Here is a 12086-nt window from a genome sequence, read left to right on the forward strand (position 1 = left end):
CTAATATTGAATTAAAGGCACGACAAAATTAACGACATAAATTCTTGTTCCTCTTTGTTAATTCTTCCTTCACTGGATTATATTGGGGGGAGGAAGAGGACCCCACCTTTAAATATTGAGGGGGCCAAAAGTGTCCTGCTTCCCCCAAAGTCGGCGCCTGTGTACACACACTTTGGTGCACATAATACTTAATGTAAAACAATTATCATTCAGGGGTGCCCACAAGGGGGGGCTATGACGCAAACTGCGTCATTGAAATATTTGGGGGGTTAAAAATCTATATAAATATGTTTGATGGGGGGTAAAATTAATCGAAAAGATTTTTCATGGAAGAACACCTACGGATAGACAATTGGGGGGGCACCACTGTATCATTGGTTAACAACACACAACTTTATTAATTACAGGAAATATATTTAACACAGTAGTGGACTCGGAACCAAATCTAATCTGTTTTGAATGAATTTCGAAGAGGTTAATCCTTTTCAAAAATCCAAGCAGGATAGTTGTCCTTCCTTCCTCCCATTTAGGGTGCTCATATTTCATATACTTGTAGAGTTTAACAGTATATAATGAGATATGTAAACTAGTGCTACGCGTAATAACAAACTGGATTTTCTTTCTAGTGTAAACTGAAAGGTGACGTAATGATGTGTCACTGTGGCCGGTGTGCCATGTAATTGTCCCGAAGAAACTATAAGCTTTGATGAACAACGCACCTTTTTGGAGTACGACTTTTTGTTCTTTGTATCCTTATTCAGTTACAAAGAATGGGATTATTTACGTGACTGCCACGTCGACATTAGTCCTCTCGTATGCCTTTAATCTTGAACTATTTATCTATTATGTAAAAATGAAACTGATCTTGAGAGTGATCGAATCACGGTGAAATATTTGAACCGTTTAACATATATATTGCATTTTCAATATACTACCTAGAACTTTTATATACCGCCTACCTAGAACTTTTTTTTAAATCATTTCAATTTAATTAAAATGTATCATTATAACACTCAGCCTTGCCGCGGTTCGCGGTTGGAGTCCAACTGGAGTTGAACCTCGGTTCGGCTGAAAATGCTGTTGAGGCGAGGATCCGTCCACTGGGCGTGCTTAAATATTATTTCCCCTCCTACTTCACTCCAAGACCAATCCTTCTCCGACGGACTCCAGGGCTTTAGGGAAAGGAAAGTCTTGAAAGTGGAATTTTTAAAAAATTCGAGTACTAAAAGAAATGCTTTGAAATAGAAGTTTTTGCATGCTGGACACCTGAAAAAGGAAAATGTTTCTCTAATTTTAATTTTCTGGGAATAGCTGTACTAACTTTCATTTTCCTGTATAATTACTACAAAAAGAAATGTAGGTAACCAGAAAAACTATTAGAAATTAATTAATAAAAATATTGACAAGTTACTCATTAACAATTTATATTTCAATATTTAAATGAAGTCAGTCAGCTATATTCCTGTGTAGGAATACTCAAAGATTTGTTGTTTTGCCTAAATTAAGATGAGAGGTAATTCAAACTTGATTAAGCAGAAAAGATAACACTAAATTTGTATAACAATGATAGAATTTCAATTTAGATAAGAAAAATAGCAACGTGTAACAACATTTATTGAAAACAACATTGGCATAAAAATGACATCCTCTTTCTATTAAACTACTACTGTCAACGTTATTAATTTAAACAATTTAAACCCCTTTCAGCAGATATCCTCAGAATTGTGAATGTTACTTTCAGTTGTCAAAAATGCCAATCAAAGGTTTTTAGTACACAAATTAGGTACAAGCATATTTGTGAGTGTCTGAATGACAAGTTGTCAGCAAAACGTTTATAAGTAGTGTGTTCTGCACTCACAATTGTGAGGGTATCTGCTGAAAGAGTTTTAAAAAATAAAATAATTTAATATGGACATTGAAATAGGTTTCTAAATTTGAATTACTTCAAAATGACATAATACTGATATGTAGTATGTAATACAAACGACATTTTAAACCAAATTACGATTGTTTACTTAAAAAGAAATAATGGAACCATTTTTTTAAAATTACAAGTTAATTGCCGTAATTCCATCTGATAAGTTTGAACAGTTTTCCTTACAAATTACTTACATTGACAATAACAGATATTGAATATATGGAGAAGCTGTTTGATTAATTATTTTAAAAAAGACAGAAAGCTTTTAGGAGAGTAATTGAGGATAGGCAAGATGAAATCTTGCATGAAAATTTAAGATTGTAGGGGTCATGACCTTTAATTTTGAGTGTTTAAAAGAAGATTGACAAGGAAAGCGAAATATAGTGATTGATATATTTTGGAGTTAGAGCAGGGATGCAAATAAGCAACAAAATTTTACTCGACCAAGGAAAAAGCTACTAGCCCACATCCCACAATAGAAATAATTTATTTACCTTCAGTATGATATTAAATATTCGCGCACACCGATGAACCACTCGCCCCAGGCGAGTGGGCGAATGGTTATTTGCATCCCTGAGTTAGAGTATATAGATTGAGTTTCATCATTTGCTTTATGTTTAGCTAAACAGTTAATGACTAATACAAAAATATTATACGATAATTCACACAAGAAAACATACACAAATATAGATTAATACACAGGAAATTAAATCACAAAAATACATACACATTTACAGATCGATCTTTCTTGGACGAGGTTTACATTCTAAATTACTCTAGGTCGTCGACGCCTAGTTTTTCTAACTACTGCCTATTTGAAGACTAAAGCCTATTTATGTTTTAAATAAAATTTAACGCTTGTTGTTCGCTGATAAACATTTTGTTATAAAAAAAAGTTATATATATTGTAATATCCTATGTGATGTCGTAAACAAGCAATTCCACGCATCAATGTTTACAAACACCACCACATGGTTCGGCAAGAGGATCTCCCGCCAGAGGGACCTATAATCACATGCAGACGACGGCTTGGAAACAACAACTATCATTTATTAAATGCTCTACCCAAAATCCTATATGAGACAAAGTTCTGCAATATATTCAATTTTATTTACGTTCTACAATAAACAAGAACCACCTGTAATACTTACTTTCCAACAGAATTGGAAATGTAATAACAGACTATCGATAACAAAACAAATATCTCTTGTTAAAAAATCTATCCCTGTTCCTTCATATACTTTTTTAGTGGACTAAATAATTTAATAGTAACAAATTATATTCAGTAAGTTATTTTTAAAAGATATTTATAACTAGGCTATCATGAGTAAAGTTACATTTCGATTTTTTAAATATTATATTAATTAGCAATGAATATATATAATGACTGATTTTCTTTTTAACATTCCAGATAAAAAATTAAATGATATAGAAAACAACACTAATTTCCGTGTTGTCGGAAGATACGATGATTTCTTCACTCTGAAACGGCACTTGAGAATTTTCATAACTCACTTCAGGATTATATCCAAAACACACACACAAAAAAAGTATATTTCAAATAAGTTTATCGCTGGATTTGTCAAGCTACAGATATATAAAAAAAATACGAGTAGCGTTTCTGTGACGTTCACTACTAGAAATTCCTTAGACATTTATGTTCTTTCGTCACCTTAATTGTGGACGAATGGCTGTTGACTCAGTAGCAGCCAACCTCTGAATTGATGTGCTCCCCAAAAAAAGAGTAATGAAAAAAAAAAAACAGAGGTCCCATTATAGTAATCTGGACATTTCCTAACTGACGCACATAACACGGACTGTTTGGTGTCCCATTTGGAGTCTGAAGGTTCTGAGTTACAGTATGTGTTATACGTGGTCGTGCCAAAAAAAGAAAACCAGGAAACTCATGAGAGATTCCATTAGGACTAGATGGAACGTTCCTACCTTATATCCGATATATCCTTCTATTATAGTCCTTCAAGAGACCGTAGGCCATCTCCTTTTCTTCCTTCTTCAAAGATCCAACTGTCGATTCTTGCACTGCCGTGTGGGAAAAACTATATATATTACAAGCAATTTTTAAACTAAGACGAGAGAATTATATATATATATATATATATATATATATATATATGTGTGTGTGTGTGTGTGTGTGTGTGTGTGTGTGTCTGTCTGTCTGTCTGTCTGTCTGTGTGTGTGTGTGTGATATTTGATGAATTCAGGATCGTCTCTACAGCAGCAACACCACACAGAGAAAAATCCGTTCTCCGGACAGCGGTATATTTTACAAACATACGGTATCCTCTTGCTTACTATAGAAATCAGTACGGAGCATATGTTATCCGTATGCAATATAGGCACTGCCCTTAGATGTTATATCATGCCGTTGCAGGATGTATGGCATCTAACAGTTTTCCGTATATCACATGCTTATACTTATGTTACCTTCGCCAGCTATATGTTATGTACGTCCATTTGTATGAGAGATCCTGACCGCCTATATTGTTTCATATGGAAAGTACGTATAAATGGAACACTTATACGGAAAGTATTATAAAACATGCGGTTTCAGTTATACGTCTGTTGTACGTTAAGTCCAAAAACTACAGGAATTACGCATGTAACCTATCTTTTTAAGTACGCCACCTACAATTTTTTTTCTCAGTGCAGTTTTTCAGTTAGCCTGACGTCCTTTTTAGTATAACACTAGCACAAAAAATGTTATTTAATTTTAAGTTCTATAAAGAAATATTTTCTTCGACTCCACTTTACAACTTCCTCCTGCTAACTGAACATTTTTTTTTTATTCTGCCTCTCCTTCTCTTTTGAAATTTTGTGCGTGTGTGTGTGTGTGTCGTTCGTTAAAAACGGCTTGGGTCTCTCCTCCTCCCGAGAGCATTAAATTGACATGGTGACAGCTAAGATTTCAGCTGGAGGTCAGTGAGATGCACACTGCTTTGGTTCTTAAAAGTTATCGTTTGTCCAAACTCCAAACGTGAACAAGAAAAAATATATACGTAATGAAACAAAAAGTATATATTATATATTTAATAAATTAAATACAATTGTGGAAGGTGGCGACTGTCATATCATAAGGGAGGGGGAGAAACGATATCATAATTTATAAGAAAAATTGAGAAATTTACACGCCCTAGAAGTTAGGAAGTTGAAATTCGGAATATAAATTATGTTTATCCATTTAAATGGGGAGGGAAACATTTTCTATATTTTCCCCTGGCATTGAACATAGATGACCCGTTTGAAATGAATTTTGAAACATAGTACTTACCTCAAGCTGGATTATTATTGTCACTTTGATTATCTTAAGGGTTTTTATCATTATACTTTCGTTGAAATACATATTGTAAATGGGAAAGGAGTTCAGATATTTCTCGGACTTATAAGGACTTCAGATGTTTACGTGTGAAGATGTGGCAATTTAATTAGTACACTATAGCAGTAGCAGAAATTTTGCAAAGTGTGAATGATTTAATTGTCTGACAGCAATAGACTAGTTGCTTTTATAACCGGAAATATCTGAACTCTTTATTCTCTTTCAAATACGAGATTTTTGTTAAAAGTAGCACTGATCTGCCTTTTCTGCTTCTCCTGGCAAGATAACCAATCGATTTATATTTGGAGAATTATGGTCAGCATACCAATTATATTCATGGTTTTCTTGACCAAAACTTTCTACTTCTTAGCTCATGTTGCCTTTCACTTGCCACACAATCTCAGAAAAAAGTTAACATATAGTGTATCTACACAGGATTCGTAACCACGCGAACCGAAAGCACACGCAATAACAAGTCAGTCACTGGGACATTAGTAAGCATTGAATTGGGGTTAAATGCTATTTCAGTGGGGTATATATTTCTTATCGTATCTTTCAATCTTCAACAAGAGAGCAACAAATCTTACCTGTGCTCATTCAACCAAAAATATCGTTGAAAGCAATCCTTACGAGATTTTGCAGGTGTCCACTCAGCCGTAAACTCAACACTTCTCGTTACTTTTCGATCAGTATTTTTTTTGGATCGAATTATATATAATTCTTCTTCTAACTTTTCCTCTTGGAGGCGAACTTTTGTTGTGAGAAAGGGTCTGCCATGTATAATGTGATTCTTGATTTATTTATTGTACGGTTGATGTGCACACCATTATCGATGTATTTGTCCCCGACTTCTTGCTCTCTTATTAAGATTGAAAGATATGATAAAATGTAGCCCACTGACATAGCCAAATTTGCACCATGTGTGAATAGGACAATATAACAGCAAATGTCACAGCCAAAAACTCAGTCGCAAAGATAGGTAAAGGACGCAGTCCTGTCCATTGTATCCAGATTTCTCCTGTAGACGCTACCACGGCCATGCTGGTAGGAGTCGCATCAGTGAAGACAATTACGGACGGATTGACTTCCGACCAGATGGGCCGTGGTCACGACTGTACATGAATAAGCACATTTATCACAAATCTTTAAAAAATTTGTTGCAATACTGCATAAGCGATTGGAAATGTTAAAGTAGATACAGGGGCACAGGGATACAGGGATATCAACCAGATTTAATGTTTAAAATTCCTTATCATTCCTTGCATGTTGGATTTCATTCTGTATTTGTTAGCGTCAATGCAGTGCAAAAATGCGTTTAGTTTGTATATTCGACATAACATAATGATCTTGTGATATGACATAAGTGACGCAAATTTTGCGTTGTGGGATAACCTATCCCCATTATATTTTGCATTAAGTTGTGGTATGCAAAATTTTCGAAGACGGCTATGGAATAAGACCTCTTATTATGTCAAAATAAATAAATACATAAATAAAAACTACTAAAACAGCAAACATTTAACATAATAGCCAACTTATCTTCTTAAGCTGTCACTTTCTGACCTCTAATTTCACTAATTCTATATTTCATTGCTTATTAGATATTTTGCTAAACTGGATGGGTTCCTTTATACACGAATTTTTATCACGATTGCATTTTTATTGTAAATATAATTATTATCTTTCTAAATATTCTCTCAACCAACACAAACCTCTCTTCGGACAACTCCTGGACGTGCATTCATCACTGTTTTTACTGAACGACACGCACCTAACACCACGCATGTCTTGTAAGATCCCAGGATATCATATCTTTCGAGTCGACAATCGAAGTCCAGCCTGTGCCAATGGCAGCTCACCTCTCGCCTTATTGTACTTTACAGGCCTACATACAACCCTTCCAGAATATCCTATTACAATCGTCTATTTCACGGTGTTATACATCACCTTAGTGAACATCTACGTTCGCCTTGGACATGTAATACCTAACACCTTTCTTCAGTATATTGTACACAACTTTCACCACTTCATAACACAACTTTCACTGATATTAACATTCACATTAGACTTGATTGCAAGAAGGTTCAATTTTAGGACTTTTTTATGACACATACCTTGCGTCCTGCACAAACTTCTTAAATCAACACATCCTCTCTCAAAAACACACCAGATGTTGTCATCACCTCTACTACCCTCGCAGGCAAATGCCATCTCAGTGTACTAGACTGTGTTGATAGCGATCAAGTTCCTATCAAGTAACTGTCAAATGTTCTGTTCACAACCGCTAACTTCTGAACCTTCCACCTAGCGAGGTCTCTAGATTTGATAAAGCTAATTGGGATAACTACAGATTTCATCTCCTTTCTCAGGTCGAAAATCTCGAACCACTAACCACTGAAGATGAACTGTACTATGCTCTCGACACTATTACCTTTTCTTTATATACGGTATCCACAGAGAGTATACCTACCTCGCAAATACCTCCCTGGTGTATTCGGCTATCACCACCTAGTTCCACATGATCAGGCGTTCTCGAAAATTTTAGAGACCATCTCGGCCCCGCAAAAAAAGATTAATAAATTTAGGGGCAATCAATGTAATATTAATAATAAATATTCTCGCACACTTCCACCTGAGCACGAAGAGTGAAGAGACTACGTCATCACTTGCAACTCCAACGTAAGGTCCATAACTACACTGGACATTACATTACATCCTACCAAATACTGGAAGATATTCAATGCATTAACTGGCAAACTTACACGCACACCCTATCCATTCATTGATGGCAACTATCCACTCACCTCCGAAAGTGCAAAGCTGATGCTTTTGCGGACCATCTCAAAAGCATCTTCACACCATTTCCTACTGATAGATCTCAACGGAAGCATCCCGCTTACAAGTTTAATGTCGACTCTCCTTATCTTCAACGCAGCATACCTTACAACCTTATCATGAACTCACCACGCCAATTACAGTTCCAGAAATCCGACAAGTATGACAGCTCGCAAACATAACACCGCTTCAGGCATGTACCTCACCTACCGGCACATTCAAGAAAGTCTGCTTTGCTTATTACTATTTTTAACCTATATTTTCACTCATTTAACGCGCCGGACACATCACCATCTGGAAAACTTCAAAGACTTTAGTGTTTCTTAAACCCAACAAGCCACCCACACCTGTTATACCTTATCGTCCAATTTAATTAACCACTGTTTTCTACAAAACTCTCCTTCGTATTCTTGTTAACAGATTCCATTCACATGTTTCTTACCATCACCTCATCCCACCCTATTAACCATATTAACCATATACATGACCAGTTATTGAAATTCACTAATCTCATAACTAATCATTTCAACTGATTCCAACCTTCCTGTTTATTTCTCTTCAACCCGAGAAAACCTTTGATACCTTCGTTTTTCTTTAAACTGCTGTTACCTGTCGACTGCCAGTATATTACATTCGTTTCACCTTCAACTTTCTGTCCTGTCAAATTACGTGTATCTATTAACCATTGCTTATCTCACCCTGCTTATATTCATTCAGGCGCCCCTACAAGGTTCTACCTTATCTCCACTTGTATATTAGAGATACGGTGGTACAGTGGTAGAGCGCTTACCTCTGGTGCGTGGGGTCCCTCGTTCGATGTGACGGATAACATCGTACTCGTGGGTTTTCTCGGGGTACTTCCGTTTCCTCCCACTTTCTCATCCCAACAATTCTTCCATAATCATTCACTTGCTTTAATCATCGTCTCCCTTAGCCTAACAGGCATAAGCGTGGGACGTTAAACTCAACAATTTTTTCCACTTTTGTCTTTAATGAAGATTCTTCCTGATCTTCCTTCACTTTCTCCCAATATACATCTCTTACAGTTTGCAGATAACAGAGTATTTCTTGCTGTTGTGTAAAATTGAGCTTCTTAAGTCGAGTATAACTATTTCATCAACTCACATCAAATATTTACATGAATGCCAAACTACATTACTAAATACCACAAATAGGTAGAATCAGAACATGAACGATTTTCGTACCAACAGTCAGTATGTAAATTATTATCCTATTACAAATCACTCTGTATCCCATTCTCCAAATTCAATCTCTGTATCCAAATTTTCTCTTTTATTTAGCTCCAAAATGTTTATACTTCTGTAAAATCATATTTATGATGACTTCTCAATATGTTGATTCAAATATCTTAATTTTCAATAAAACATTGAACTCTATTATCGCAGTATTTAATATTCCATTTACTTTCACTAATAATCCGAACATCGATAAAAACAGTTTCAAATATCACTCTAGGTGTTGCTGCTGACCTAAAGGAACATTTTCAGCCCACTTGTATAAACTTACAACTTGTAACCAATAACTTGTCCCAAGTGCTTAACGCTTGCCTTCAGTAAAACAATCCATCAACTGAACACAGCTCTACAATCTGCCATTGATATATTTGTTTATTGGTGCTCGAAGTGGCGCTTATACCTAAACTTTGAGAAAAATTATGCAATAGTTCTTCTTGACCCTAAGCGAGGTCGCGTTTATAGGAATAGAAATCGCTTAAACCTTTCTGTTCTTGATATCTCCCGTCAAATTTACCAATAAAGTTAAATACTTAGGTGTCACCTTCTATACGGAACTCATCTGCAGAGCCACTTAACTCAATTTATCACTAAAGCCTACAACTACTAAAGACTAAATCTTCGCCGATACACTGGCACAATTCCAAATGCCTACCATTCTCAAAACATACAAGATGTTCCATCGACAATTCCTTACCTATGGGTACACAGCTCGGGTCACTGCCGACTCCAGCTTCCATAATAATCTCATGATCCTCGAACAACACACTCTGCGCATTGTATATCACATCAAGTTACTCATTCCTACTCAAGACCTTATGACCGCACTCCATTTCCTCATATGCTGTACCACTTCGGCTATCATACATCATAAACAGATGGCATTGAAAGCACCATTTTCTCTTGATAACAACGCGATATGGATTACGACACACACCATCCTGTCTGTCATCCTTCCTATACAAATGTATCATCATGATCCTAAGCAGCCACAGGATTGAAAGATAATATACATTTGTCTCACTTACTATTCCCTATACTATGTTTTAACATCGTCCTCACTATCTCATCACCCATCCTAATGATCATGGCTAAAGGCCATAATATTTAATGGTCACACTACCCTGTATATCAATATATAGCCTACAGTCTACCAAAGATCAATATAGATATCTGACTTAATAAATCACATACCATCTTTGCGATCTCCAACTCAAATTATGCACCTCCTCTTCTTAAGAAAAGAACGTAACACTTGTACGGTGTTAACATGCCTTCAGCATATTATCATTATAAAAGATAAATGGTAAGCTAAGGCAAAAATCCATAGCTATTGCATACAAAAGGTAAATTTGCTCTGGTCAGGTGGCCTGAATTTGTAGTTGTTTTTGTTTATATCACACAAAACACACTACACTTGACTGTCGTCTCCAAATTGTTTATGTTTCAAGCGACGATCTCAAAACGAGCCCAAGCGATTATTTCAGTCCTATTCAAGTTGGCGTTTTCGAGATCAAGCTTCGGTCCTCTCAAGAATGAAGTTGGGTGCAATGGATATTCCGCTGTTTAATGATGAAATATGCATAATTGTCTTCGTAGATTTTTTTTTTAAACCAAACACATAATGGCAGAAGAATATCCAGTCGAGATTGGCGTCAAGATTGCTTTTATTCTCTGCAGTGCAAAATTCTTCATATTAGTGCTGTTCGCACAAGTGTTTGTGGATTTTGATTTCTAGTATGTAAATACACTCGCAAATTAAGAAAAAAAATGTGCCAGAAACGAAGGAGTATACTAGGAAAACAGATTTTTTTGTTTAAAAAAAAATAGGTTTAAAATCGACCAACTTCATTACTTCAACAAAAGAAACACTGACCAAAGCTTAAAATTCACTTTATTTTAAATTATAATAACGGTTTCGGATATCTATCTATATATATAAAAGAGAACGTACAAATCCTTTGTTAGCTCATCACGCTAATACGGCTGAACCAATTTCTTTCATTTTTGGGGGGTTATTAAGATTTGGACCCTAGATGGTTTTTATCATATCACTTTAATTTTCAATTACCAGTGTCTTGAGATAATTGGCCATTCAAGTGTCCATAACGTACAAATCATTTGTTAGTTCATCACAGGTAAAAATAAACGTATTTATATGCAACCCACATGACCGTGTCACTCGGCGGGTTAACATAAATGACAGGCGATATAATGTTAACATTTACTCCAATCTTCTATGGTTTTTATCATATCACTTGAAAGCGAAAAAGTAAAAATTATCTAAGTAACAAAGTTTATTGCGTTCCGGGGTGACCCCAGCGAAGCGGGGTGAACGCTGCTAGTCTAACATATCTTTCTTCAGACACTATCGAAAATAAAAAAAATAAATGAACATTCCGCTGTTTAATGATGAAAGATTTTTTTATTTTCGATATTGTCTGAAGAATGATATGTTAGATATCCGAAACCGTTATTATATATTTAAAATAAAGTATGTTTTAAGCTTTGATCAGTGTTTCTTTTGTTAAAATAATCAATCCAAAGCCATGGATAGTCTTACTTTCATTACTTCCTGATGTTTTCGGTAACGCGGTTATAGTGATTCTGCCCTCATTTGTGCCAATCAACTAGTTTTGTTAGACGGCATCGATTCTTGACATGGTGCCGTTATCTCTGAAATTTTACTGTTAGTTGAACATCTGCAGAGTAAAGGGATTCTTGTATGTCTGGTTTATCATAAATT

Source organism: Thermobia domestica, chromosome 15 (genome assembly GCF_964235325.1).
Source record: "Thermobia domestica chromosome 15, izTheDome1.hap1.1, whole genome shotgun sequence".
Lineage (NCBI taxonomy): Eukaryota > Metazoa > Arthropoda > Insecta > Zygentoma > Lepismatidae > Thermobia > Thermobia domestica.